Source organism: Motacilla alba, chromosome 1A (assembly GCF_015832195.1).
Source record: "Motacilla alba alba isolate MOTALB_02 chromosome 1A, Motacilla_alba_V1.0_pri, whole genome shotgun sequence".
Lineage (NCBI taxonomy): Eukaryota > Metazoa > Chordata > Aves > Passeriformes > Motacillidae > Motacilla > Motacilla alba.
The window spans coordinates 25177949-25194930 of NC_052031.1; the positions used below are offsets into that span (position 1 = coordinate 25177949).

At 36.4% G+C, this 16982-nt stretch overlaps 1 long non-coding RNA gene across 4 annotated transcripts; it reads left to right on the forward strand.

Annotated features, from left to right (window-relative positions):
- Window positions 1-57: 57 nt before the first annotated feature.
- Window positions 58-16087, forward strand: LOC119707784. Of its 4 annotated transcripts, XR_005258865.1 has the most exons (5): window positions 58-202; window positions 2329-2482; window positions 3404-3494; window positions 4679-4721; window positions 12975-13944. It is a non-coding gene; the product is annotated as an uncharacterized LOC119707784 (long non-coding RNA). The 4 variants fall into 4 exon arrangements; XR_005258866.1 differs by lacking the exons at window positions 4679-4721; window positions 12975-13944 and adding an exon at window positions 13952-16087; XR_005258864.1 differs by lacking the exon at window positions 4679-4721 and having other exon boundaries at window positions 59-202.
- The last annotated feature ends 895 nt before the right edge of the window (window positions 16088-16982 follow it).

The window sequence follows — 16982 nt, forward strand, 5'->3', positions numbered from 1 at the left end:
TTTTTAACCTTATCTGTGAAACCCACATGGTAAACTCCCATGACGTTCAGTTTATCTTCTTTAAAAAGGTGGTGGGACAAGCTCACCCTGACAAGGTTCAGTTGTAGAGTTTAAGGCAACTAAGTGAATTTACAGGATCTTCAGCAGACAGTACAACAGATGCAATTGGAGGCAGTCCTAAACAAAATCAGATTAAGAAAAGGTAAGAGAACTCAATACAAAAAGCACAATTCACTGAAATTGTACATGAAAAATATTGTGCAATAGGCAACACATTGCATACCAAAGGCTGTGATTGTAAAAAGATGGGTTCAGATGTGGTTCCTGTTAATGAGATACCACAGATAGGCCAAGCTCATTGGCATACGCACTTCCTGTACGGCATACTTCTAACAAATAGGCAGCAAATCTCAAATATGTGTTGGATTACTTTCCTGTAAAATACATATCATTCTAAAGTAGTATTGACAATTCTCAGGAAGGGGGCAGTTCAGATACTAACACCATCAGATTTTCAATTAGGCTACAGATTTGAGGTATACTGTATCTTACTATAGCAACCAAGTTACTGTCTGTTGCACATATGTATTCCCATATAGTCTTCCATTGCTAAACCATAAAATTCAGGTCTTGTAGGCAATTGATGGCAAATCTTGGGATTGATGTGAAGAGAAATTCAAAAGCCTTGTAAATAGAAAATAAATACAGTTTGTAGGCAAGCTAAAATTTCATGAAAGGAAAAAAACACCAAAAAAACCCTAACCAAAAAAAACAAAGAAACAAAAAAAAAAAAAAAAAAAAAAAAAAAAAACACAAAAAAAAAACCCAAAAAAACCCCAAAAAAGACCAGAAAATCCAAAAGACCCCCACAAAACCAAACCTGGCAAAAAAAACCCCACACACCATCATCACTATGAAAAAGCCCTCCAAGTTTCTTTCTCTATTAAAAAAGATTCTTTAAAACACACTTCTATTAAAAGTGCACAAAAGGTACAATATAATCCCATGTCTTCAGGACATAATTGTTTATCACCAGTTCCTAGACTGAGCTCCTACACAAGCCATACAAAAGATAGTGCCTGCAGTCAAAATAGACTTGTCACTGAACAGAATAAAGTGTTTTAGAAAGATGCAAGTTGTTTATTTAAAGTAAGCCCACAACATTCTAAAATTAACAGCTGCAGAGGTTGTTTACTCACATTATTAAGAATTCGAGCTATATTTCGACCTTGAATTTTCCAAGGTAAACTTTTAGTGTTTGTGGGGTTTTGGATTTTAAATAGTTTGTTTTGGAGGAAGCTGAGGATAGCAGAGATGCCCATCTGAGAAATGTTGTAGTAAAATTGTGAATAACTCTTCAAATAAAAAATGTAGTCAAGAGCTATTATTTAAGGGTCAATGAAGGTCTAAGGACTCTAGTTTTCCCCCCATCCTAACACTACCCTTTCCTTCCCCAAGGCTATTTTTTAACTGATGCTGATTTCCTTCTGTCAGGAGTAACAGAGGAAACTGAAGACATTTCACTTCCCTCTTAACACCCTTAAATAGTTCTGAATAATGGTCAATAATATTATTGAATCTTTTTGTGATTTACTGCTTGTACCTCCACCTGTGAGTTCAAGTTATTCCTCTGCTATGTCTGAGAACATGATTTTCAACTTTGTAATATGTAATTTTAATATATGTGTATTATTCTAAACTTCACCAGTTTTTTTCAGTATTAGGATCATGGCAGGATCTCTGTCCTAAATATTTTCCATTTCAGCAATGCTGAAATAGAAAGATAGTTATACTTAAAAGGGATAAATAAAAAACTTGGAGTTAAAACTGAATTTTATTGTAAAGTAACATAATTACAATTGAAGTTTATAATTTTTTAAAATAATTTTTAAATATAGATTAAAAGCAGAAATACCCACAATATATGCATAAAAGGACAGTAAAAGATAATTTGAAGATCACTATTATGCTAGGTTTGGAGTACTTTTGGTTCCTGGAGTTCTTGACCTAGCTTTTATATTACCCTTCTGCAAAGCATCCTGTAAAAAGCCATGTAAATTGTCAGGTACCAGGGCCAAGCTGGTTGCAGCTGTGTCGTGGATGAGGATTTGTACTGCATAAAGCATGAAGTGCTGTGGGATTGACAGTGCCTTAGACACCAGCTGGTCCGAACAGGGCAACCACCCCCTCTTAGGCCAAGGAAATCCACCTCCAAAGAGCACTAGCAGAAACAGATTAACAGTTGACTGTCCAAAATGAAACTAGAGACATGCAGATTTAACTCCTTCTGTAACCAGAACTGAAATAAAGATATGTATTATCTTTCAGAGGAGCATCTTGTTCCAGTAATGCTGTACCTGGGAGCAAGAGGTTTTTCTGAGATGAAGAATCCTTATCCAGGTTTGATGTTTTTCTGCCATGGGATGGATTCCACAATGGGGAGAAAGGGAATGTGAAACTTAATGATTTCTGCCAGCTCAAGGTATTTTTCTCCATTTTGTTTTTCTGTTTAGACTAAGTATAAGAAATATAGTAGTATAAGAGATATAGGAGTATAATAAATAGTTTTTGTAAAATATTGCCTAACACAGGTGGTAAAGATTTAATTAAAATTGATAAATTATTAAATAAAGCAAAGAAGATTCACCAAGATTAATTTTTCCCTAATGAAGTTCAAGGAGCTGCATGAAGATGAATTCAGCTGAACAAACTTTGTCCTGCTTAGGGCAAAGCACATCACATGGCCTGGCCTACAGTAATTTTACCTATTCCTTAGCAAGCTCAAGCAAGTAGCTCACTCAGGCAGGTAATAGAGCTCATGAAAAATAGCAGATCATATATTGAGGCCTGGAAAATGACGTTTCATCACAACAAAATGTCAACTAGTAATTCATTACATTCCTACAAATAAGTCAAGAAGTGTTCAGTATACAAATACAGCTGTGCTGGATTGCAACAGGTAATGTATTTGCATAAATTCCTTCAGTTGTTCAGCTTTTCTCTTTGCAGTTAATATTGCACCTTCATTAATAAAAAACTTATTTAGGACATGAGAAGAAATAAAATTGAGCAAAAACTAATTTTTCAAACTCTGTACTGATGTTTAAGGCATTGAAGATTATTTGGAACTTGTAGTGACATTAAAGGTCATCTCAGACAAGGCACGTGATGGACAACAGCAGCTTTTGAGTTAACCGGGTAGAAATTTTAAGGTAATATTGATTAAAAAGTGTAGCTAGCTTAACACAGAATATTGTAATATGAGTTATAAAGAGACATAGTGAATTTATAATCACTTAATGAATTTGCCTGCAATATTTAGTCCTTGTAATCCTAGAGGCTGTATTTATAGCATACAACAACAACAAAAAAATTTGAACTAAATATTTCTGATGCTTTTCAGGTTAACGAGGCTTCTTGTGCTTTTGCACCCTGAGAAGTATCTGGATCTGGCATTATTCTACATTAGTATTTCATGCACATTCCTTACAATTGTGAGTATTCATGAAATTTACATTACCTTTTCTCAGCAGTATCAAACTAATCACCAATATCAACTGTTTTAAAAAATACCTTATCTAGAATTCCAAAAAACAAAAAATATTATGTGAAAAGAGTATCTAATCAATCTGTTCCCAAATATTTTAAATCTGAAAATACTAAACCAAGTATGTTTTACAAATAGAATAAATAATGCAGTGGAACAGAAGACTGTTATGTATGAAGTATGAACAGAAGACTATGTATGTTATATTGCTGTGTGAGGTCATGGTAACACATCCTGAGACCTATAAAAATTTAGTTAATTCTGTACATCTTTAATATGAACTCATAATACAGAGTACAGATGCTCCTTTTGAGCTGGGAGACTACACTGTGAATGAGTATTAAAAATACTGTGCATTATATTTTATGTTTTCGTAATATAGAATGCTCTTACTTACATATTGTGTATTATTCCTCATACATATTCAGAGCATATATTGTAACAGTTCCTTTGGAATCACTAACACGTAAGCTGGGAATGTGTATTAACAGCCAAATGCATTTGCATATTGTGAGCCCATAATACTGAATGCACAGCCAAATTGTTGATAAAGAGTCATTGCTATACATAGGAACAGAATTTGTTTTTTCATGCTTTTCACTCACAACTGTGCTATCTTGCACTTATTTCTCACCCATATGTTAACAACCAAAAAAAAAAAAAATGACAGTACAACAACAATTGGGAATTACAGTTTTCTTGAAGTAAAATATTTTGGAAGAGTTTTTGCTCTGTATCATGACCGACATTTCCTTTAATTGCCTGAATATATATGCTCCTGGTGTCTGAATATATATTCTCCTGGTGTTTCATTTTGGTATTCCTGTAGATGACTGGACCAAACCCTTAGCATCAAGTGCTTATTCAGATAGTACATGTAAAATGCAGCTCATATGAATAAACAAACAGAAATATTATCCTCAGTTCCACTAGTAGTTTTAGCTGTCGTGATTTTGTTTATTTGTACATTTGCCTAAAATAATGGGGGGGGGGGGGGTTTGCCAGCCAGGAACATGCAGTTCTCTGCATTGGACAGAACAAAATTACAAAATTTACAGAATAATATTACACAATAACATAATTACAAAACTTCATTTGTATGAAAAAGTTATTGTCTGTCTACATTGACAGATTACCATCTACATTGAGGTGACCATTCTGGCAACCCATGCAGGTGAGGATGGAAACAGACTCTATTTTACTTATCTAAAACAGGGAATGGAGGAAAATAGTCTTCTGTCTTGGTTTCTTACTTAGAAAAATGAAAATTATAAAAATCTTAGGTCCAGGTCTAATCTAATTCTGTGGCTGTGCTGCTGGGATGGGGATTTTGCCCCGGGAAGAAAAAGAAGAGCTAAGGACCAATTGCCTTTAGCCCAGTTCCCTTCCTCATTCTATAGAGTTGCTGAAAAAACTGGAAAGACACAAGAGGAAATGACCTATACCATTTCAAGGACTGCAGAGTTGTCATAGTGACCATTAGTTTTAGAATAATTTCAGATGTATTACTTTATTACGCAATACTGAAAGCTACTTTATATTTCTGATATCACAACAGAAATACTAACTCCAAAAAGTATTCTGGTATACTTTCTGCCAATTAATGGCAATTCTAAACCACCTACCATGCAAGAACCAAATATTTCCACCAGGTCTCATAATATCTCAGCTAAAATACTGATAAGAACACAAAATGCAAATGAGGTTTAAAGTGACTCCCATATAGCTGGGAGTTTTGGATCCCGTCTAGGAGATGTAGTCCTGCCTGGTGAGTGGTGGCACACTGATACTGTTCACTAATATATGTAATATCTGCCTCATATCATTGAGAGAGAAAGAATGTATGTATGTATGTTTGTATGTGGACATAAAATCACTGGAATTTTTGTGGTTTGCCTTTAAATGAAGTTATTACATTTTAGTTTACTGTAGGAGCCCATTACAGTGTAAAATTCTTTTATTTGTCTTTTACTTTTTCTGTGGTTTATTTCAAACATTTTAAAGTATTAATGAAAATGCTGGGTAAGTCATAATGTTAGAGTGTCATATTATTTCATATTGTTTTATATTTATAAGATGTATAAACAGACTCCTTTAAACTTATAAAATCAGTTGTTTTGAAGTCAGAGCTGTGGGTTTTTTTTCTTTTATTGTTGTAAATAAAATAAGATTGTTTGTACTCAGTTGTTTTATACTTGTTACACACTAGCTGCTCTCTCAGAGAATGTTTAAAGATTTAAATACCAGCAGACTAAATTACCCTGGTAACCACTGATCAACATAAGCAAGTGAAATATTTTTCTGAAGTTTTCCAAAGTGGTCTTTATATTTTCTCAATAAATTATTTGCATTTTTGACCTAATACAATTTTTATAGTCAAAGTAAAATTATGATAACCATGAACAACAGACAAGGAAAATTTAAGCAGTTGTGGTATGGCTGCTTTCACATCTCTGGTGTTCCAGTCCTGGATCTCTGACCACTTCCCTAATTTTTTTGCCCAATTTTGCAATGTAAGTAATTTTATTTTTTTAAAGTCAGATTTGATTGTGTAACAGTAGTAACCAATCCTGATGACCTGATCCAGTCCTCTCCATTGGCTTGTTAAACTTTCAAGCACTACTACTCTGGTCTTCAAAAAGATTTGACATCTGTTTTTTAGAACAAAACGTATATTTTTAGTCAGTTTGCACCATAAATATAATGGAGTAAACCAAGTGAGTAGCAAAAATGCTGGTGCCATTTTCTCTCATTGCTTTGTCACTTGCAGTGGTGGGAGCAGAGATTCCCGCTCACTCCACTTTTCCAAAATATACACTTGGAAATTTATGTGAAGGTTCACTTAAAGCATATATTCAATACATATTTCTTTCTGTTTGCCATTGTATATGGGATCAAATATGCTAAGAATAAAAAAAAAAATTGCTACAATGGGAAAAATATGGAAATTAATCTTCAGAAACAGAATTTATCAGCCATTTAATTTTCTTGTTATATGTATATAAAACTCTAGTTGGAAAATACAAAACATGAAGGTAAGCAGGAAATGCTGGCTTCCCCCATTTAATACCAACAAATTACCATTTAATACCAATTACCCCATTTAATACCAACAAATACCAAATAATGTATTTCCCCCATTTAATACCAACAAATAACTCACTTCTATGGCATCCAAAGCTTCTAATGTCTTATCACATATTAAATTCTCCTCTTGTATTAGATTTCTTATTGAATGAGAACTGATAAATAGCACCAAGGCATCCTGACAGAGGAGAGCTTCTTAAAATAAAGCAGAAGATATTTTGTCTTTTTCTCAATGTAAATGGTTGAACTTGGGAACAGTAGAGTGACTCATGCTGACCAAAAAAAATCAGATTCTTGACCCATGGATACGGCAATTTGAAAACTGCTACACTAGTTTCCTCTACAGTTTGAAGGGAAATACAAAATCTGTGAATCTGGTAAAACAAAAGGAGAAAATACATGACAGATTTCTGTACATACTCTGTAATGTTTGTGTAAGTATCTGTCTAGACACCCGTAGTTAAATACACTGGCAGCGTGCGTGCAGAAAGGGTATGCTACACTAGACCATGAGATTATACATTTATCCTCATTTGTGAAGGTGGACGCCTAGAACTCATGAATGGAAAAAGATATGTTATAAAGTATTTAATCCTAATCAATATTTATTAAAGGAGACAAAGTAACAGTAGCACAAACCTATGGTACTTCACTAAAAAATCCAGCAAGCTGGACTTCTTATCATGCAATAATTAATGAAGTTTTATGATTTATTTTAACCCTGAAGTGGGTTTTTTAAAACTCTAATTATATTAATGTACTAAAAGAAATACAAATGTCGCTTAGTTTCATTAAGCACGACAGGTAACAGTTTCAAAGACAAATACTGAAACTTGTGAAAATTGCAAGTTCAGGTTGAAGCGACAGTATCTATGGAATGGAATTGTGCTTCTCACTGCATTAATCAATACTAAAATTTATTTTTTAATGTGTGAAGGATGTTTAGTTTCATTAATTTATGACTAGGTTCTTTCTACTTATGTCTTTCTGTCTTTGGATTTCAGTCCTTAATTTTAAAATATTTTGTCTGTTTACAAATCCACAGCCAATCTCATAAAATATTACTGTTGAGAAAGAATCAGTTTTCTGCATGCCATGTGCAGTTTGTGATATTGATCACGCAACTGTCGATTAAAGGAGACACAGCTCTGTTAAAACTGGAAAATTACTATTGTCACCTGTGCTATACTCAGTGCAAAATCAGAATATTTATATTTGTTCAGTTTATGATATCTCACTCATCTTTGAAAACCACAGGCTATACCTGCAGTCCCCTAGCATAACCTAGATTTTTAATTTCCAATTGTGAATTCATAAACTACTGAACCAAGTCAGCATTATATTTAGCTTAGCAGAGCCTGTATCATAGGTCACAGATCTGATACTCTTGAGCTGGAGCTGAGAGAATCCTGCCATAAAATATTTTCATTGCAGCTTTATGGTTCAAAACACAAACACACACATGCTCCATGCTGCTGTCCATAGATGGGGTTTCCTTTTGTTACACTTTGTGATAGACAATGTGGTGAAATTTTAGTACTTAGGGATAAGTGAGCAGTTAAAGACTTTATTTTCCAATGCACTTAATGAGCAGTGGTAAGGTGTGTGTACAGTAGACTTTTATAGACAGCTATCAGAAAGAATGCTTACAGCACTTGAACAGAATAGAATAAACAAATGTTTGGACTATTTTCTCTAAGTCTGGGTAAATAATGTATAGATAATAATTGATACATAAATTTAAAATTCAGAAATGACAGGAATGAAGGCATTTAATCAATATCTTCCACAATACTATAAAGTCAGTACGTGAAGGGTTTCTAGAGCAATCTATTAGTTCTGTGTCGGGATACAAAGACCTTTCCAAGTGAAAATATAGTTAGTACCAAATATCAGACAGTTCTGAAACTTACCCCTGTCAACAGGTCTAAGCTTGCAAGGGGCAAGACATAATGTAAACATTTTCATGTTGATTGTAAATGACTGTTAACCTGTTGGTAGCTTTCTCTGCTAACAGCACGTATTTCTGCTCTCTGCAGGCTGTGTAAGCTCTAAGTAATGCACTTGCAACTTACATTCCTTTTTACATCTCCTGTACATCTGGTTCATTATTCTCATCAACTGCCAAAATTCACATATATTGTGGGTATTGTCTCTTAAACTTTTTAATCCAGTTTGATTAAGAGACAATGTTCATAGTGGAGGAGTACATGGGGCAATTTATGGCTTTTGAGAGTGCATAAGTGCTGAAATGGAGCTGAGGCATTTGATAATCACAAGAGCTATTTGGTGTTGGAATATTCCAGCCACATGACTGTTTTCCCATCAGCCAGTAAGAGAAGCACATTTAAAAAACAACATTAAAAAGACAGGTTTTTCTGGGTAAATGAAGGTCTGAAAGCAGTTGAGAGCCCCAGCTCATCTCCCATGATGGGCAGGCGTAGGTAAAGTTTGTATAGAATTTGGAAGAAGTATGTTCCTTTCCCTAAGAGCAGGGCTAAGGATGAATAATTGCTTGAGGGAGTTACCTGCATAGGAACTAGGGCTGAGACTGAGGTGTGAGTATATGTGATTTGAGTGAGGATTTATGACTCATTTTCATATTGCCACTGTAAGAGGGTAACAATTATCATCTGCCAGACTGGCTTGTTAGCACATGCTGGAAACAAGTCCAGCACAGTGGCAATTCTCAAGTCTCATGGGAACAAGCCTGTTTAATTTATATCCCCAAAAGTATAGATGAAGTAAGGATTGGAACCTAGGAAGAGGACATTGCAGAGTTAGAAGGGAGGTTCTGGTGGAAAAATCTCTTAAGAGCTTGGAGAGGAAGTTGAAATTGAGTTTGGAGGATTTTTTTTTTTTTGTAAGTTAATGTTGTGAGTTGTAAGTAAAAGGCCAATGCAAGGATATTACTTCATATTTATTTAGACAGTGAATACCAAGAAACTCAAATCATTCCCACACAGTAGCCTGCTATGTACAAACCAGCCATGTTTGGTTGATGTGGGGGTTTTTACAAAGAAGGAATTACTGCTACTCCGGTTAAAAGGAGGTAATGTCTTCTGCAGCTGAGCAACTAAACCCCAGAACATTAGTTTGTAATCTGGTGATTTCCAGAACTGGGGAAACTAATCTGATGACATTTCTGATCATCATTCTCCCTCTTCCTCTGAACTCATAGGCATCTGTCTAAAGCTATATAAAATTCAACCCTCTTAATTTGATGGAAACGAAGAAGGAAAGTGGAAGATACTGAAGAGTTGGGCAGGCAGGTTTGGAAAGTCTCTCTAAGCAGGAAGCAGGTAACTTTGATCCACTGGCAAGCTGGCACTTCCTGGAGGGTTAGTCGGAAAAGAAATAGAACATGTTTGTCCTTTTCACTGACCATTATGGGGAAAAAAAGAATAGAAGGCCTTATTTACTCCAACAGTTTTGTCTTCAGCTTTCTGATGTTCTCACTTCATATCTACAAATGATTCACACAGACAACAGGGAGGAAATCTGAATTGGTGAGCATACTTAATAGTGTTTTTAAAAAAGCGTACTGGAAAGGACAGGAGATGGACTACAACTGCCCAGTAAAATACATGAGTACTTTTATTATAAAAATTCTGAGTCCCAGCTGCATTTCTTTAAACATAGTTTCTTCTGCATTTATTTTTTTTTTTAACACAGGAAACCTCAACTCTTCTAAAAATCTACCACAAACTTTCACTGCATCTATAAGCAAAACACTTAATCTTTGCACATCTCCTTTAATTACCTATGAAATAAGAATGGCAGTATTTGCTTCCTAGGAAGGTCAAATTTGCCTGGATGCCAGGATCCAGTGAATTCCAAGCAGTTATTATTTGTTGAGACTCTCAAGGCAAAAATTTGCAAAATCAGTGAACACACCTGTAAATAATCTTCACCAGGACAATGTTGGGGGTCTTCATTAGGAGGCACCATTACCAGATTTTTAGTCTTGCCTGACTATCAGTGTTCCAGTTTGGCCATTCTCACCTGTGGTATTATTGACAGAGACGCCTTCACCCACTTTCGCTTTCCTCAGGCAATCAGAAAGGATGTGATGACAAAATAAGAGCTTCCACCAAGATAGCAGGGTAGTTATCTCTGAAAACATACTGGGCCACGGTTTCAGAACAATCCCACAACATGATTTAGAAGTTGACGGTGCTCTTGTTAAAGACATAACAAATCAGCTTGTTCATTCTTGGGATGATAATGCCATTTCAGTGAAGTACAACTGAGTTCCTTTTACGTTTTCTGTGTGCAGCAAAAAACTCCATAACAATACTGTTGAGCCTTCTGAAATGAATGCCTCTTGAAGCAATAAATCTGTTAAAGAAAAAAAAAATAGTTTCTGGGCACCTGGGCTCTGTATTTAAGAATTTGAACTTTCCTAATGCCTAAAATCTGGGGGAAAAGTCCAGAAAGGACACCCAATTAGAAGGATATTGACTCATACTGACAAAGAGGTGGGGGGAGGGAGAAAGGGAGAAGGAGGGAAGAGATCAAGGCTCACAACAAAAGGCCTATTCATTTATAACAGCTTGGCTGTGGAACCATTCCAGCATGCTTAAAAATACTTTATCCATTAGTTGGGAGCTCTTTTCTAAATGACGGCTTGCTGCCCACATCTGACCACAACCAGCTCCCTTTTCACACTGAACATAGTAAGGTTCACGTTGTCAAAAGCAGCTTGCCACCTCTTCTGGACATTGTAAGGAGGTGAGGCAGAGTAAAGCAAAAGTGCTCTATGAGAAACAAAAATCCCTGACCTCCAGCATATAGCAAGGGGAAGGACAATGACACTCAGTTCCTCCCAGACTATTTTAAAAAAAGAGAACAAGTGAATACAGCATTTAACTAGAGTCCTCCTTGCACAAAAAACAAGGAAGAGCATTTTAGGTCAATCGAGTTATTAAAAATAAGATAATTTGTTCCCTCAGTATATGAGCTTAGCGATAGTCCTTTGCAATTTTATATGCGGCTCTTTATGCTAAGCTCTGATCACACACCTGAATAAAATCATCAAACATATTTCACCAATGTTTCTACATATTAGCCAAGAGATATACATTTTTAATTACAAATACTAAATACTTGTTGAACATCAGGATTTTTAAAATCAAATTATTCTCTCCTAGGAACACTTCCTCCTCAGTTATAAAGCAGTATAGCTGGAACTATTAATATTTTATGCTGGGGACTGTGGGTACAACTTCATACAAAAGCTTTTCTTTATCTGAAATGTGACTATTGCTGTAAAATTTGCCCTCCTATCTTTTCACAGGATTTTGTTGCATATGATTTCAGAGTGTAGTTTGAAAAAAATGAATGTCTGGTTTAATGTGTGTTTATTTCTCTTGACACATACGTTGTATCCTTATGTTAGTTTGCATTGAGACTCTAGAGAAGATTCTGGGAGAATACTGTGCAGTTGATCTTCTCATCAAAGTATCAGCTTTTCTAAACGTGTCATTCAGCTACAGCAAAAAGTATTCTATATTACAATATATGCTATCTGATTCACCTTCTTACAAGGATCATCTTTGTAACCTTCTCTCATGTGGATATTCTTAATAACACCAGCTTTATGTAAATGCAAAAAGACTACATCTGTATCTACAGTATCTGTTTAAAGAAAAAATATGGGCTAAAATACGTATGTTCTTATAACAAAGTATTCAATAATTTATATTTGGAGTTTAGATTTTAGATATAGAACAACAAGGTTTGTGAGAATTCCTTGTTTTCTTTTCTTTGTTTAGTTGATTACTTTCAAGCTAGCATGCAGAAGCAGTGGTTAAAGGTGACATTGTAAATAAATATTCATATGTGTCCACTTAGTTAATCCTGAACATGATTTTAGTGTAAAGAACTGAGTGTACAACAGCTGTTTTTTTTAGTTTCCTAAGACAAGATAGCTCTTAACCTAGGTTTGCAAGTACCTTGAAATATTTATGAGCAATACAGTATGGATTCTAAAATATATTTCCTTTAATGAATACTGGCGTGTTGTAACCCAGCTCTGCAGAAGACCTAAGAAAAATGGCAGGGCAAGATCAAACATTTGTTTACATCTCACTTTCAACAAAGTATTTTACTTTGGCTGGCCTTTAAGTGGATGTAAAATTACATAATGCAGTAAACCACAAGCCAGATGGAAAAGAGAGACCACAGGTCACACTACCCAAAATGAAGAAACAAAGTCTAGTTATAGTTTTTTCATGAGAAGTGCTATCTACGTTTTATGTGCAGTGCTGGGCTTGTAAATGTTTCTAATTTAATGGGGCAATGTATCCAGACTTTAATAGCTCATTTCATTTTCTAGACTACATCAAAGAGCAAGATGACCTCTATGCAATAGCAGGAGTGAAAAGATTTCCTGAATTCTGAGCCCAGATGCAAGGCAATTTCAGAAGCCTTCCTGTCACTGCGTGTCTCCTGTCTTCTGATGAGTTGGCTGGTTGGGGTTTTTTATTTAAGAGCAACATTTACCTACTGCATAGGGATGCTGTGAAGATTAATTCATTTGCATGCCATGTAAAATATGAAATGTGCTAGGAAACAGGTTTCAATTGTGGAAGTTAGGGTGCTGCTATCAAGCTGTTAAGGAGAAACTGTCTGGTGGTGTCTGTTGGCTTTAAGGTCCTTGCTCTGTCACTTCTCAGAAAGCACTCTTGGCAGAAGGAAGGGGTCTCAGGGACAGTGTCCTCTTTCTAATCCACAGTGGGAAATGCCCTGTGGCCTCAGCCAGAGGGCATTTCTGCAGACTGCTTCCGTGTCCTTGTGGCAGGTGAGATGTTGAGCCTTGCATAAAGTTCTCATTCCCACTTGGGCTTCTCTGTCAAAAGTACTTTTAGCTGAGGTTGGATCTTAATGTATATGCACAGATGTTAACCAGACAAATTGGACCCTCAAGCAAAACAGAGAATGATCAGCTTGTCTGTATAGGTGTAGCTCATATATCATGTTCCACTTTCTTATTGAATTCTAATTCATGGGGCTAATGGACTCCTTAAAACAAAGAAACACTTAGAAATCCCTGACTCATCAAACATACGCGGTCTTAAGCCAGATCTTAGTACCAAAAGAGGCTGATTATTAATAACAATATACAGTGAATACCTCAAAACCAAAATGTCACTATTCTTTTTGTCTACAGTAAAAACGTCCGGTTCTCCATCCGTAGCATGAAACTTGAGGTGCATTTGCATATCTTAATAAATTAAGTTAACTTTTCTAGAAATAAAAATATACCAAATACAACATGAAGCAGAACTGAGCACTTATTAATCCTGTTTGTAGGAAAATACAAGGAAATCAATACTTCTTTGAATGAAATATGTAAAACAAGGAAAGAACATAATAGAACACTCATCCCTGAATCAGGTAAGACCAAGTTTAAAGTACCTCATTAGTTTGTCTCTAATATTAGCCTGGAAAAGGTGCCTCTGCAGAAACAATTATATTTCGTAGAATAATAGAATGTTAATAGGTTGGAATGGACCTTAAAATCATCTATTCCCAGCTCCCACTGCCATGCACAGGGATACCTCCACTAGCCCAGGTTACTCAAGGCTTTATCCAACCTAGCTTTGAACATTGCCAGGGCTGGGGCATACACTGCCCTCCCTGGGCAGCCTCTTCCAATGTCTCACCCCACTCACAGAAAAGAATTTCTTCCTAATATCTAACCTAAATTAGAGGACTGGGAAATCATCAGCCTCATGAATTTCAACAAAGAAAAGTGCTGGATTCTGTACCTGGGATAGAGCTGGATTCTGTACCTGGGTAGGTACAATCTGGAGAATGAAATACTGGAAAGCAGCATCGTAGACTTTGGGGTCCTGGTTGATGGCCAGTTGGATGTGAGCCAGCCGTGTCCTGGCAGCCGGGAGGATCACCTGTGTCCTGGGGTGCATCAGGCACAGCATCACTGGCCAGGCAAGGAGGGGATTGTCCTCTGCTCTGCTCTGCACTGGGACAGCCTCACATTGAATATTTTGTGAACTTTGGGGCACCTCAGTATAAGAAAGATATAAAGCTTTGAGAGTGTCCAAATGAGGGCAGTGAAGATGGTGAAGGGCCTTGAGGGGAAGCCTTGTGAGGAGTGGCTGAGGTCACTTGGTCTGTTCAGCCTGGAGAAGAGGAGACTGAGGGGAGACCTCATTGCAGTTACAGCTTCCTCAAGAGGGGAAGAGGAGGGGCAGACAAGGAATGGTGCCCAAGGGTGCCTGAAATTGTGTCAGGGGAGATGTAGGCTGGATATTGGAAAAATTTTCTCCGCACAGAGGGTGGTTGGGCACTTACCCAGGGAAATGGTCGCAGCACCAAGCCTGATGGAGTTCAAGATGTATTCGGGCAATACTCTCAGGCACTTGGTGTGGCTCTTGGTCTCCTGGGCTGAGACTTGGACTTAAATATCCTTTTGGGTATCTTCCAACTCAGCTTTTTTTGTGATTCTGTGATTTGCACCCATCATTCCTTGTTCTATCACTAAAGTTCCTGATCAAGAGTACCTCTCCAGCTTCTGTGTAAGACACCTTCAGATGCTGGAAGGTTGCTGTGAGGTCTCCACCCAAAATTCTCTTCTCCAGCCTGAACAGTCCCAGCTTTCTCAGCCTGTCTTCTGAGAGAAAGAACACCAAGTCCTCTAATCAACCTTGTGGCCCTCCTCTGGACTTATTCCAATAGTTCCATGTTCTTATGCTGGGGACACCAGAGCTGTATGCAGTATTTCAGGTGGAGTCTCACAAAAGCAGAGTAGAGCAGGAGAATCACCCCTATCTACCAGCCATGCTGCTTTTGAAACTGCCCAGGGTTTGGTTTTCTGTGCTGCAACTACACACTGCCAGCTCATGTTAATTTTTGCATCAACCATCACCCCCAAGTATTCCTCAGCAGGCTGTGGAAAAAGTTATTAAGTTATATATTCTAAGTCTACTCTACCAGGCCACACATATTGTCAGTTTACAAGTAGCCAAACTTGGTAATTGTTATTATTCAGTAGCTATTTTGAATACCTCATTCTTCCAATTCTTTTTCAAGCTTATATCAACTTCTAACACCACAAGTGTCCTGTAATAACTTCATTACATGAAGAGGATTTTTGTTGTTTCAAACTTGCCTTATTCATATTTCATCTGATAGCTGCTTTTTCTCTCTAGAAAAGACAGTATGCAATCATACCCTTTTTAGCTCCTTCATAATCTTGATGATTTTATAAACTATTGTTACATTAATAATGTCTTTTTTTTCCTAGCCTGAAGAGTAATAAGATGTTTAATTTACAATCATATAGAAACTCTTTCATACTTCTAATCATCCTTGTTGTCTTCTCTGTATCTTTCTGATTGGAGAGAGAGGAGAGAAAACTGAACAAAAAGTGTATACAGTGTTCAAGACAAGCTCATGCTGTGAAATTACAGAGGTGTAACAATATTTTCTGTTTTGAGATGACTATTTCTTAGAACTGCTTCTCTACAGTTATCTACTCTTTGTAACCTGAAGATATTCCCGAGTAAAAGGTTGTGTATGTTAAATTAGGGTTTATATATATAGCTAGAGCTGAAATTATTTTTCCCCACAAACATCCCCTAACATTCATTTGCATTTCATGTCACTTTTTTTTTTATTAACAAGGATTATGTTCTTCTCAGTTGGTCCTCATCCTTTTTGTCCTGAATAAATTTGCAATACTAGCAAACTTTATTATCTCTCTTTCCACCCATCTTGCCACTTCATTTCCTACTATGTTTAAGAGCACATATCTACACACTTTTATAGGTCTCTGCTAGTACCCTCCCTCAACTGAGAAAGCAGACTGTATAAACTTATTTTGTCTCCAACTTTTCAGCAATTACCCATCTATTCCAAGACTTTCCCTGCTACTCAGTGGCGGCACAGTCTGTTTTACAGAAGCATTCTAAAAAGGGCAAGGAGCATTGTAAAAGCCTTTTGGCACTGTAAGACAACTTTGGCAGCTGGATTGTTCTTGTGTGTGTGGTTGCTGACTCCTCCCATGAATTGTATGCAAAATTTTAGATGTGGCTTTTCTTTACAAAAGTAACACTAATTCTGCCCAAACAGATCATATTTGTTCCATGTCTACTAATACTTTTCTTCTAGTCTGTTTGTAATTGCCCACTTCAAATGAGAAACAATAGATTCATTGATCCTCCTTGGAATTTTGTTTTTTTAACAGCAACATATAGGTAAATTCCACTCATTGGGTAGCAAAGCAGTTTAAAAAAGGTTGCACACTGTAGTAAAGAATCTGGCATCTTTGTACCTAAATTACTCTAACGTTCTTAATTTCAGAAATGCTAAGTTATCT